This window comes from Pipistrellus hanaki (genome assembly GCF_964339955.1).
Source record: "Pipistrellus hanaki genome assembly, chromosome: X".
Classification (NCBI taxonomy): Eukaryota; Metazoa; Chordata; class Mammalia; order Chiroptera; family Vespertilionidae; genus Pipistrellus; species Pipistrellus hanaki.
This window is the reverse complement of record NC_140524.1, coordinates 55,191,990-55,206,392: the sequence shown is the minus strand read 5'-3', so window position 1 is coordinate 55,206,392 and position 14,403 is coordinate 55,191,990. Positions and strand designations below refer to the sequence as shown.

Below are 14,403 nucleotides of genomic sequence, written 5' to 3'. Positions count from 1 at the left end.
TTTATCTCAAAGGTAGTTCAAAACTCTATTCCAAAAATATGACATGTTCTTGAGGTAATTTATTTTCTACCAATTGGGACTTTTCCTTCCTCTTCATTTTTATTTTTTTTATTTCTTTGTTGATTAAGGTATCACATTTAGTCCTCATCCCTCCATTGCCATCACAAACCGCGCCCCACGCATGCCCCCACCACCCTGTGTCTGTGACCACTGGTCAGGCTCATATGCATGCACACAGGTCCTTTGGTTGATCTCTCCCCCTTATCCCCATTCGCTCTCCCTTAGCTTCCCTCTGAAATCCAACAGTCCAATCTATGCTTCCTTGTCTCTAGGTCTGTTCTTGTTCATCATTCTAAGTTGTTCATCATTTCCCCTAGATGAGTGAAATCATGTGCTACTAGAAATACACTTATAAGAACCAAAAATGAGACAACCAATAATGGTTATTCTGAGAGGCAAATGAATCAGTCTGTAATGAGTTTTTTTCTGGGCCAACAGTTTTTTTGAGTCCCAATTTCAACGTCAAACAGTTCCTTATGTATGCATATCAGCAATGATATTTCAGTTCTGCATGGTGGACAAATGGTGGTAATGCAGGTAGAACCTCTCTGGTTTGGTCCTGCGCAACCTGCAGTGACACACAGCTGCTGACTGCTAGTATGGCAAAGCATCGTCAGTATCTTCCATCTTTCTTCTTCATTTTTAAAATCTTACTATAAGCAGCAAATTATATTCAATCTGTATAAGTCCTCTCTCATTCTATTCTAGTCCATAGTGGTTTCCTTCCTCAAACTCAAAATGACAATTTTTCCTATTCTGCCTTGTATATTAGGTACTTATTTTCATGGAACTACAACTTATGGGCCTAAATATGTATTTCAGTTCTTCAAGGAGGATTTGAGTTATGTAATTTTTAAATAAAAAGTTTAAAGAATAATTTATAAGGTCATAGTATGATAAAAATTCTGAGAATTTGAATAAGATACAAGTTTTTTAATATATAAGTTTATGCTTAGAAGAAAATGAGGATTTTAACAAAATGCTAAAATGATTTTGAATGGAAGGATTATAAAGCGGTTCCTATTTCCACCACTCTGCTTTTTCATTGTTTTCTAAATTTTCTATCATAAACTTTTATAATCAGAGAAAATAAAGTACAAATAAAATCATGCTACTCAACTGAAAATATATAAATTATTCATTTAAAATGTAATAGATGTTTAATTGGGTTTGCTTGGGGCCTGGATGAAAAGGTGAAGGTATTAAGCCAAAAATAAAATAAAAGATATACATAGACAACAGTATGGTGATTGCCATATGGAGGGAGAGTGAGGGCAGTAGAAGAGGATAAATGGGGGATAAATGGTGATGGAGGGAGACTTGACTTTGTGTGGTGAACACACAATATAATGTACAGATGATGTATTATAGGTTATATACTTGAAACCTGTATATTTTTATTAGCTAATGTCACCACCGATAAATCCAATAAAAAAGAACTTAAATAGCATTGCAGATGTTAATGAAATATAATACTTTAATTGAAAAGTTGTCTAACAGATTCTAAATAATATATGCTACAATTTAAATTTAAAGCATTTTTAGATAATTGGTTTCTAAAGCACAAGAATTCTAATTATGTTGAAACTGAGCTCTACTAAAACTTTTGTTTTAATATTTTATTTTTGGATATCTATTTTACTTAACTCTGCTCTGTACATAGCCATTCAAGTACATGGAGATAATAGAGTAATATGGTTCATATTAAAACTATATATTAAGTCAGACTATTGTCATTATATTATAAACTTTTCCCTTAAAGTCATTTATCCATAATTTAGGAAATATAGTACTACTTATATCATATCTCCACATGCCTAAGGAGAAAATTGTGGAAAAGTTAAGTATTTATTTAATGCTATGCAGAATAACTTGAATTTTCTGTGTTTATAAACTACCTCTGCACAGAGGTATTTTGCTTCTTATGCCTGGGGCAGAGTGGTGAATAGGTAGGACAATCTTGATGAAATTTCAGACAGTTTCCCAGCTTAAGCAAATCACTGTAACTATGACATTGCCTCCCAATTTAGTTTGTGAAATGAAGATGATGATAATGATGTCTTGTTCGTTGGTTAGTTGGGTAGATTAGTTGAGGCAATCGATAACAAGCACTAGCACTTACTAAATGACTATTATATGCTAGCCAGTCACACTTTATAGATTATCTCATTTAATTATTACATCTCTATGAGGTTGACATTATTTTTTCCCATTTTTATGAAGATCCTGAGATCCAGAAACTACAGCTAAATACCATAAAGTCAGGGTTGTAACTCACACTGACTGATTCAGAAGGTCATCCCTTACCTGCTGCCTCCATGTGACTGACACAAAGTAGGCACACAATAACAGTTTTATCTCTCTTTATTCATTTTTGATAGCTCTATCATTTTTTAAATGGTCCTTACTTGCCACTGAAAGCTGTATCAGCTTCCTTAACTAAGTGCCATACAAAACATATATTTTTAGGATTTGATTTTATGTGCTTAGGAGCTATTCTAAAAAATACTTGATGTAATTTGGTTCATGAATTAGAAATTGCATTTCAGGGACACAGCAGTCTATCAGTCTCCCCCATAGAATCACAAGATGGCCATTTTTGGCACTTGCATGAAATATTAATAAGGAATTTGTAATCAAGAACCCATCATTTTCAGCATCTTGTGAAGGAAGAAACTTGATTTGAGATCAGTTTAAAGGCTTGTTTAGTTATATAGTATTCATAATGATTTCTGTTAATGTGGAGTTCTAATTTTTTCAAATGATTTTTGAAAAATAATCTCATTTAAGGTTCTAAAAAGCTATTCTTTCCCATTTACACGTGAAGAAAGTGAATCTCAGAGAGGATAAGTGATTGTCTAAGTAAGGATTTAGACACACTAGATTTATTTGCTAGGAAAGATAAACCTCAGCCATGGTCTGATTCCTACAACAGTTCTATTTTTTAACTTCACTTTTCCCTCAATTTTAATATTGTTCAACATAACTTTATACAGTTGTTATTCAGAACACAAAGTTATTACACACTATAAGTTGTGTATGTAGTGGTAAAAAATCTTGAAGTGAAAGTCAGTAGATTATTACTCATCACTTGATTAGTTTAAAATCTAACTGTATGACCTAGGGTAAATCACTCTCACAAAATTCATGAACTGGGGGGTGTCCCTCAGCCCAGTCTGCACCCTCTCCAATTTGGAACCCCATGAGGGATGTCTGATTGCCCATTTAGGCCCAATCCAGGCAGTCGGACATCCCTGTCACAATCCAGGACTGCTGGATCTCAACGGCTCACCTGCCTGCCGACCTAATCACACCCTGAGCACTTTCCTGCCAGCTGAATTACCCCTAACTGCCTGCCCCTGCTGGCCCAGTCACCCCTAACTGCCCTTCCCACAGACCTTGTCCCACCCAACTGCCCACTCTTGCAGGAATTGTCCCTCCCAATCACCCTCCCCTGCTGGACTGATCGCCCACAACTGCCCTTCCCTGCTGGCCATCTTGTGGTGGCCATCTTGTGTCCACATGGGGGTAGCAACATTTGACCACATGGGGTGGCCATCTTGTGTGTTGGAGTGATGGTCAATTTGCATATTACCTCTTTATTATATAGGATACAATAGTTCTGGGAATTCAATTGGTCAGTATAATAGAACAAGAAAGACCATAAACCATTTTCAATAATTCAAATAAAATGTTTATCCAAATCTAAAACAAAAATGTTACCATTAGAAAAAAATAACCATCTTCTTAGTTTCCTTTCTAAATTGGGATTTAAGTTTAAGTTCTGTTTACTTTATGTGTATGCATGTAAATGTATTCATATGAACACTATAAGATAAAGATGGCAGTGCCCACAGCAAATAAGGAGGGAATATGCAAATTCATGTGACAAAGATGGCGGCGCCGGTCAGAGCCATGGAGCTGATCAGAGCAGGCAGGAGGCTTGGCTTCCTTGGTCACCCCAGTTAGTTCCATGGCAGTCACCCAGACAAAGCCAACAGCGGAGGGCAGTTGTGGTCAATCAGGCCTGCAGAGGAGGGCAGTCAGGGGTGACCAGACCAGCAGAGGAGGACAGTTGGAGGTTTACAGGCTTGCAGGGAAGGACAGGTATGGGTGATAAGACCTGTAGGATAGGGCAGTTGGGGAAATCAGGCCAGCAGGGGAGAGCAGTTAGGGGCTGTTGGGCTGGCAAGGGAGCAGATAGGTATTGATCAGACTGGAAGAGGAGTGGTTAGGGAGTGATCAAACTGTCAGGCTGAAGCAGTTAGGGGCAATCAGGCAGGCAGGCAGGCGAGCAGTTGGGAGCCAGCAGTCCTGGATTGTGAGAGGGATGTCCGGCTGCCCATTTAGGCCTGTTCCTAGTGGTATCAGGCCTAAATGGACAGTTGGACATCCCTTGAGGGGTCCCAGATTGGAGAGGGTGCAGGCTTGGCTGAGGGACATACACCCCCCCCACCCCCACACAAATTTTATGCACCAGGCCTATAGTCAAGCTATATTATAAAGCCATGGTTCTCAAAACTGCCTGGTATTGGCAGAAAAAGAGATATATAGTCCAATGGAACAGAACAGAGAACCCAGAAATCAACCCAAGCTATTATGCTCAATTAATATTTAACAAATTAGGCAACAGCATACAATGGAGTCTAAACAGTTTCTTCAATAAATGGTGCTAGGAAAATTAGACAGATACATACAAAAAACAATGAAACTAGGCCATCAACTTACACCATACACAATAAACTCAAAATTGATAAAGGACTTAAACATAAGATGGGAAACAAAAAAAATCTTAACAGAACCCAGCAAAATATCAGATATATGCTGTAGCAATATCTTTACTCATAAATTTCCTAGGGCAATAGAAACAAAGGAGAAATAAACAAATGGGAGTACATAAAAATGAAAAGCTTTTGCACAGCAAAAGAAACCATCAACAAAACAACAAGGAAGCCCATTGCATGGGAGAACATATTTGCCAATGTCATATCTGATAAGGGTCTAATCTCCAAAATGTATAGGGAACTCATACATCTTAATGAATAAAAGATAAACAATATAATCAAAAAATGGGCAAGGAACCTAAATAGACACTTTTTGAAAGTGGACACATACTCAAAGTCACTAATCATTCAAGAGATGCAAATCAAAACAACAATGAGGTACCACCTCACACCTGTCAGAATAGCTATCATCAACAAATCAAAAAACAACAATTGCTGGTGAGGATGTAGACAAAAAGAAACCATTGTGCACTGCTGGTGGGAATTCAGACTGGTGCAGCCATTGTGAAAACAGTACAGAGTTTCCTCAAAAAGTTAAAAATGGAACTCCCATTTGAATCAGTAATCCGACTTCTGGGAATATCTCCTAAATTAGAAACACCAATCAGAAAGTATATATGCAGCCCTACATTCTCAGAAGCACAATTGACAATATCTAAGATTTGGAAATAGCCTAAGTGCCAATTAGCAGATGAATGGATTTAAAAAAACTGTGGTACATCTACACAATGCAATACTACACTCCTGTAAAAAATAAGGAACTCTTACCATTTGCAATGGATGTGAAGAGCATTATGATAAGCGAAATAAGCTACTCAGAGAAAGATAAATATCACATGATCTCACTTATTTGTTGAATATAATTAACAACATATACTGATGAACAAAAATAGATTCAGAGACAGAGAAGCATGGAACAGACTGTCAAACTTCTTTGGAGTAAGAGATCAAGCAAATGACTCCTGTGCATGTATATAAGCATTACCAGTGGACACAGACACTAGGGTGGTGAGGGCATTTTCTGGAGGTTGGGGATGGCTTGGGAGAGGTTAATTGGGGGAAAAGAAGATATGTAATACTATATGTAATACTTTAAACAATAAAGAATTTTTTTAAAAAAAGTTAAAAAGACTAAACTACCAAAAAAAAAAAAAGATTCTAAAATGGTGTTACTTAATATTTTCTTAGAGTCATACCAACCGAAAGCTACCTGCTTGCTTTGAAAGATTTTAACTGAAGGTGAATTGTAGAATCATTTTTAAATTTTATGTTTTTCATTTCCACTACAATATACAGGACACCCCCCAAAATGTGTATAAACACTTTGAATAATTATAAATGCAATGTTTATTAAAATATATTAGATTTTCATTTAAAAGCTACTAACTGTTAAATTATGTACATTTTGAAAGTGGACAATATCAATGACTTAATACAATAGAGACAATTATATATCATAAATGTTCCATATTTTTTTCTTAATACCAGTGTCATAAAAATTATAGAAAATATTTTATTGTCTTTTTAAAACATGAAATTTTTTATAAATCCCTTATATTTTGCAGCTGAATAGAACCATTCCATTTATTCCCTTTCACATTCAGATGAGTAAGGATCTAAATGTAAATAGAATACTAAACTCTGCTTAAGAAAATTCATTTCTTACTTTGTTTAAAATTAACTGGAGTAGGGGAAAATGGCGACCAGTAAGAAGGTAGGGAGGAACAGTGTGTGAGAGAGTGAGGGAGTGATAGAGGAGTGTGTGGACATGTGTGGTGTGTGTGAGTGAGAGCTAGGAACAGTTAGATCCTAGAGCTTTTCCAAGGGGATACCAAACTGGGCAGTCTTAGATGGCAAAAACCAGCTGCCACTGCAAAGACTCAGGGGAGGACACAGGGAGGACACCGCTGGCACAGAGACCATGCATTCTTGAAGAACAGAACTGCTTGAGACTAAGATCCTAGCCTTGCCACTACCCAATCTGGTCTAAGTTGCAAACCAGGACCATTCAGCCACTCGGGTAAAATACCTGTGACCACAGCTGCAGACCCACAGATACCAAGACCCCAGGAACCACAGCCGCAGATATCTGTGAGTCACAGAGCCAATTGCCATCCCCTCCAGCCACACGGCAATGGCATAGGAACTGCCAGACCTTCTCCACACAAACAGGCTTTCTGGCCACACATAGCAGCAGCAGCTCTACCTGACTTTGAGCCTGGGTGTGCGAACATGGGAAGTTTGTTTCCTGCAACCTGATTCCTCTCCCAGGCAGAGAGGCTCTGCAGAATTTGAGCCTGGTAGCATTAAGTAGGGGAGTTTATTTTCAGCAACCACACTCTACACTAGGGGTGTCGAACTCAATCAGAGAAGGGGCCAAAATCTAAAATCCAGCCTAAATCGCGGGCCGAATGGTTTACTGAACAGTCATAAACTGACAATGTTAACCAGAAATGTGAATTTAAAATGAGTGGAACAATCTTTTCCTTAACAGTGCTGTTAACCAACTCACATGCTATCAAGCAAAACAGTAATATTGGTATCAAGCAAAACAGTAATATTGGAATGTACCTAAAATGCTCATTGTTTTGTTTTCTGGCTAGATGTCTGACACCGTTTTCCCCGGATCAATGAGTCAATGTTCGGTTTTATTTCTTGGGCTGTAGCAACCCGCAAAACAGCATGGAGGTTGTCATCGGTAATGCGTGATCTGTGCTTGTTTTTGTTCAGATTCATTATTGAAAACATTTGTTCACAAAGATAGGTGCTCCTGAACATGGATAGAATACGGGCAGCATGAAGTCGGAGCTCTGGCATTGAGTCAGGGGGCAGTAGAGGGTAGAAGTCCTCAATTTCAACATCCTGAAACCTTGATTTCAGGCCACTGTCAGACTGAAGCTCGATTATCTCCATCTGAAGGTGATGGGGCACATTGTTGACATCAACTGTAAAAGGATTGGCAAAGATGTCAAAGCCTGAGTGCTGTGTTCTAAAGTCAGAGAAGCGCCGCTCAAATTCACTTAGTAAACGGCTAACTTTGGTAGCCAGCCGACTGCAAGGAAAAGTACCAGAAATAGTGGTTGAGATACTCAAACAAACGGGAAAGTGGGCAAGATTGTCCTGTTCCAGTTGGGACTTCCATAGTTGAAGTTTACGCTGGAATGCTGTGATCATGTCAGACATCTTTGTGATGACTTGTTTGCGTCCCTGCAGCTTCAGATTCAGTTGGGCGAGATGCTCACATATGTCACACATCATAGCAAAATCACATAGCCAGGCGGGATCCGACAGTTCAGGCAAGGGCTTTCCTTTACTTTCCATGAAAAGAGCAATTTGTTCTCTGAGCTCAAAAAATCTTTTGAGGACTGCGCTCTTGCTCAGCCATCTTACTTCTGTGTGGTATGGCACGTCTCCATGCTCTGCAGCCACCTCCTGTAAAAACTGCTGGAACTGGCAATGATTCAGGCCACGTGCCCGTATAAAGTTAATAGTTTTAATGACTGTGGTCATTATGTCATTCATGTCCAGAACTTTTCAACACATAGCCTCTTGGTGGATAATGCAATGATAAGTAATCAAGGGTGTGTGGCAGTGACTTTTTTGCATTCTTTCCTTCATTAGTCCAACCAAGCCTTTCTTTTCTCCGCACATTGAAGGTGCGCCATCGGTAGTTAGCCCCACCAACTTTTCCCAGGGTAATTTAAAATTATTTATAGATTTCTCCACAGCCTCAAATATATCTCTACCAGTCGTCGTCCCATGCATGGCAGCTACATCCAAAAGTTCTTCAGTGACAGAGAGGTTGGTCTTCGTAGCACGTATAAAGATGGACAGCTGTGCTGTATCAGTGTTGTCTGTGCTTTCATCGATAGCAAGTGAAAAAGCGAGATAACTGCATGCCTGTTCGGCCAGCTGTGATGATAGATTTCCTGAGAGTTCTTGAACTCTATCTGCAATGGTGTTTCTTGACAAACTGACATTTTGAAAACTCTGTATCTGGTCTGGGCATACTTGCTCACACACTTTTAGCATGCATTGCTTCAAAAAGGCACCCTCTGAAAAACACCTTGAAGTACAGGCAATTTCTTCAGCCACTATAAAGCTTGCTTTCACTGCAGCATCATTTTTCGCTGTAGCCTTTGTAAACATTTGCTGCTGTGATTGTAGTTTGCCTTTTAGTTCTTTAACAATTTTATGCTTTTCTTCCAAAGTATATTTGCCATACTTAACATTATGTTTAGTGTCAAAATGACGACGTATATTGTACTCTTTCATCACCAACACTGTCTCATAACACAATATACACACTGGTTTGCCCTCTCTAAGCACAAACATGTATTCATTTTCCCATTTGTCATTAAATTGTCTGCCTTCACCGTCAACTTTTCTTTTCCTGGACATTTTGGGATCAATATTGGCAGTAAAAGATGTAGTTTATTGGAAATCTGCGTTAGAAGGAAAAAGTTGAAAACTGCACAGGGATAGCTTGATTTGGCAGATGGAGTGGAGAGAAAAAAAGTCAGTCAATAAATGCCTGGCTGGGTACAGATAGCAGATTCCGTTGCGATTTTTATGCCTGCACTTTATGCCAGGAACTGGCAGCTTCTGCTGTGTATTTTTTATGCCCGCACACTCACTCTCTCCTCTGCTCTGCCACCCGCACAACCACATCGGATGCCGGACTATAGGTCACGCCTCCTGAATCTCACGTGACTTGTTATCTATGCGCATGCGTAATAGATAGCAAGTATAGCGGCTGGCGAGGTGGCCGGCGAGATCACAAGCCTCCTATGTCACTGCGCGTCATTGTGATGGAACGCAGCGGAGTGCAGTGATGACAGCGCGGTGCGGGCCGGATTTGGCCCGCGGGCCTTGTGTTTGACATGTGTGCTCTACGCCCAAGCAAGGAGGCTGCGCTGAATTTGAGCCTAGGTGAGCAAACTTGGAAAGATTGTTTTCCGTGTCCAGATCCCGTGGCCACACAGGGAGACAGCACTAAATTTGAGCCTGGGAGCAGGAACTCGGGGAGTTTGTTTCCCACAACCAGACACCACACCCAAGCAAGAAGGCTGTACTGAATTTGATCCTGGGCACGTAGACATGGGAAAGTTGTATCCCACAACTAGACCTCATGCCCATACAGGAGAGCAGTACTGAATTTGAGCATGGGTGCACAGACACAGGGAGTTTATTTCCTGAAGTGCACACCCGCGTGACCAGATACCATGGCCACGCTGGGCAGCAATGCCACCTGACTTTGATTCAGGGCAAGTGCACATGGAAGGCTGTTTGCCACAGGGCAGGAGTGGACCTCCTCCCAACACAGTGCGACTGAAACCTGGTCTTCCCAAGCTGACTGGGAACCATATCCTCCATGCAAGAGGCAGCAGTAAGTACCAGTGGCTTGACTCTCTTTCACATCACGTGTGACTGAGACCCCTGATTCCCAGTCCATTCACACTAAGAGCCAGTGACTCCAATTCTTGGTGCATGTGCACAGAGGGACCCTGATGCTTGGCATGAGAACTCACCAAGCAACAGAGAATATGGTACTCAATTCTTGGCATGGACACAGAAGGTTTCTGACTCCTGACACGCACTAGGGGACTCTTATTTTTGGCACAAGCCGGTGGGGTCTCTGTTTCAGTGTGGCACAGGCAGGATCCCTGATTCTAGATGCACACACGAGGCCACACTATGCTCCTTGACTCTGATCCTGGATGAGTGTGTCTCCCACCAACCCACAGCAGCTACACATCTTGGTGTCAGAGCTCTTCCGTTACACTCAGGGGGTACAAAGCTCACACTGCACATGGCCCAGGCCCTTGCAACTCAACATTTGAACCTTATGATGATAGTCAGAATGGGGAGACAATCACAGGAAAGAAAAGGAGGAATCGCCAAGAAAGGAAATAAGTGAAATGTAAGCATGCAACATGACAGAGAAGAAATTCAGAGTAATGGTCATACAATTCATACACCAGATGGATTTGAAAAATAAACAACCTATGCAAAAATCCAAAAGCAATGAAAAATGATTTAGCTATAGTCAAAACACCATGGAAGGTTTCAACAACAGATTAGAAGAAGCAGAGAACCAAATTGGTGAGTTAGAAGATAAAGTACAGAAACAAGCCCAATCTGGACAGCAACTGGAGAAAAAAAAAAAAAAAAAAAAAAGCAGGAGGAGAGCCTAAGGGAGCTTTGGGACAATGTAAAAAGAAGTAAGAGACATATAATTGGGCTGCCAAAGGGACAAGAAGAGCAGCACTGATTAGAAAATCTATTTGAAGAAATAATGACAGAAAATTTCCCTGATATGGGAAATCAAAAAGATACGTAAATACAGAGAGTCCTAAGCAAGATGAATCCCAAAAGAATCACAAGACACAGCATAATTATAATGGCAAATGTTAAAGAAAAAGACAGAATCTTAAAAGCTGTAAGAGAGAGAGAGTTGCCTACAAAGAATCCCGCATCAGATTATCAAATAATTTCTCAACAGAAACACATCAAGCTAGAAGGGAATGGAAGGAGGTATATAATGTGATGCAAAGCAAAGAACTGAATCCAAGAATACTCTATCCAGCAACTCTATCAATCAAAATTGAAGGGAAAATCAGGAGATTTGCAGACATAAAAAAAGCTAAGGGAGATTATCACTACCAAGCCAGCAATGCAAGAAATGCTAAAGGAAATGCTGTAAAAAGAAGAATTAAAAATGCAAAAATGAACACAGGCACAACAAATAGCAATGGCTACAAACAGGTACCTTTCAATGAAAACTTTAAATGCAAGTGTAATGAATGCTCCAATCAAAAGACATCAAATGTCTGAATGGATAAGAAAACATGACCCATATATATGATGTCTATAAGAGACCAACCTCAGAACAAGGGACTCACACAGACTGAAAGTGAAGGGATGGAAAAATATAATTTGGGGAGAATGAAAAGAAAAAAAAAATCTGGGATAGCAATACTTATATCTACAAAATAGTCCTCAAAGTGAAGACCATAACAAGAGATAAATAAGGCCACTTCATAATACTAAAAGGATTGTTACAACAAGAGGATATAACCCTAATAAACATATATGCACCCAATGCAGGAGCACCCAAACACATTAAAAATAAAACTCCTGTACCATATCAAGGGAGAGATCAACAACAATACAATCATAATAAGGGACTTTAATATTCCACTGACATCAATGGATAAATCCTCTACACAAAAAAAATCATCAAATAAACAGCAATCCAAATGACTCACTAGATTAGATGGACTTAATTGACATCTTCTGAACATTTCACCCCAAGCCATGGAATATATGTTCTTCTCAAGTGCACATGGGACATTTTCAAAAATAGACCATAAATTTGGTTATAATCAAAGTCTCCCCAAATTCAAGAAAACTGAAATCATAACAAGAACCTTCTCAGACCACAATGGCATAATATTAGAAATAAACTACAATAAAAACAATCCAAAAATCTCACACACTTGGAAGCTGAATAACATGATATTAAACAATGATTGTGTTACCAATGAGATCAAAGAAGAAATTAAAACATCCCTGGGAAATAATGACAATAAAAACACAACAGAAAAAAACACAACAATCCAAAATCTATGGAACACTATGAAAGCAGTCTTGAGAGGGAAGTTTAGAGCTCTACAGGCCTATCAAAAAAAAAATGGTAGTAAATAATCTAACGCTACAGCTCAAAGAATTAGAAAGAAAGCAATAAGAAAAGCCAAGAGTAAGAGTGAGCAGAAGGAAGGAGACAATAAAGATCAGAACAGAAATAAAAGACATGGAGACCAATATATATATATCAATGAAACCAAGATATGGTTCTTTGAAAGGATAAACAAGATTGATGAACCTCTACCCAGGCTCACGAAGAAGCAAAGGGAGAGGACCTAAATAAACAAAATCGGAAATGAAAGAGGAGAAATAACAACAAAATCCACAGAAATACAAAGGATTGTTAAATAATACTATGAACAACTTTATTCTAACAAACTGGACAACCTGGAGGAAATGGATATATTCCTTAAAACAACTTTCCAAAACTCAAATCAGGAAGATTCTAAAAATCTCAATAGGCCAATAACTATGCAAGAAATTGAAGTAGTGATCAAAAAGCATCCAGCAAACAAAAGCCCTGGGCCAGACAGCTGATATGGGAGTTATACCAAACATTCAAGGAAGAACTATAAACTATTCTCCTCAGATTATTCCAAAAAAATTCAAGAGAAAGGAATACTTCCAAACTCATCCCATGAAGCCAGCATCACCAAAATACCAAAACCAGATAAACACAAAGAAAGAGAATTATAGGCCAATATCCGTCTTGAACATAGATGCCAAAATCCTCAGAAAAAAATTCTAACAAATAAGATTTAGCAGTAAAACAGAAAGATCATACACCATAACGAAGTAGGATTTATCCCGGGGATGCAAGGATTGCATCAACAAATGTGTTAGATTACATAAACAAATTGAGAAATAGGAAGAGGAGGAGACAAGATGGCAACCGAACAGATGGACTTGTTCTGACCCTGGTCCCAGAACAGAAAAAAGCAGCATCTGAGTCACTCAGGGAATATTGAGTGGCAGCTAAGGTGCAGCAGAACTCTAAAGGAATGTAAGGAAGGGTCCGCTGGACAGGATTTCCTGACCAAGCAACCAGCGCTGCGGCGGCAGAGACCTCTCCCAGAGCCCCCACATCGAGCTGCACCGAGAATCCTGCCCTGCAAGACCCAGTGCTGGGTTTGGCATAATCTTCCCCAGAATCGGGACTATTTTTTTAAAATGCCAAGGGACACAGGACAGATTGTTAAGAATCGGGGCTGTCCCACCAAGGGCGGAACATCTGGACACCTGATCCCCTTCACCCCCTTGCTTCTGAATACTAGGGAAGGAATGCCCAGTTGGGCTTATCCTGGGAAACTGCAGGGGGAAATTGCCTTCCTGGCAGCTAGAGCCATAGAGAAAGAAAGCCAGAGCAACCAAAAAGACTGGGAGGTCAAACCAGAAACACTGCCACCTAGGGGCTGAATTACAAACTGGCTTTTTTTTTTTTTTTACTTTTAATTAATCAAAAATAAATGGACACAAATAAAGAAGATATAGCCTACTTAAAATTAAGGACTACCTTACAAAACTGAGGTGCAGTGGAATGCGGGGAACTATAAGACTGTCTGGTCCGAGAATCAGGCGTGCCGAATACAATAACAGAGAAGTGAATGACCACAACTGGACATTTTTATGCTAATTTTACTATTCTTTATTTTATTTTCATTTTTACATCTTTTATTTTATTTTAATTTATTACATCTTTTACTTAAGAAACGAATTTTTTTCTTTTTTCCTTACTTGATTTTACCTTTTCAATTATAACATTTTTCAGTCTCAACCATCATTACTACTTCTGCTATTTTGCATTTTTTGTTTTCTTTTTCTACTTTTTTTTCTCCAGTACCATTTAATTTTCTCTTTATTTAACATTGGAATTAGTCTTCATTCTATTTTAATCTCTACTATAGCATCG

At 39.2% G+C, this 14,403-nt stretch overlaps 1 long non-coding RNA gene across 2 annotated transcripts in view; it reads right to left on the bottom strand.

The window, feature by feature from the left end:
* LOC311615238 overlaps window positions 1-14,403 on the bottom strand; it is a 1,780,830-nt gene that overhangs the window by 169,742 nt on the left and 1,596,685 nt on the right. The window lies entirely within an intron of this gene.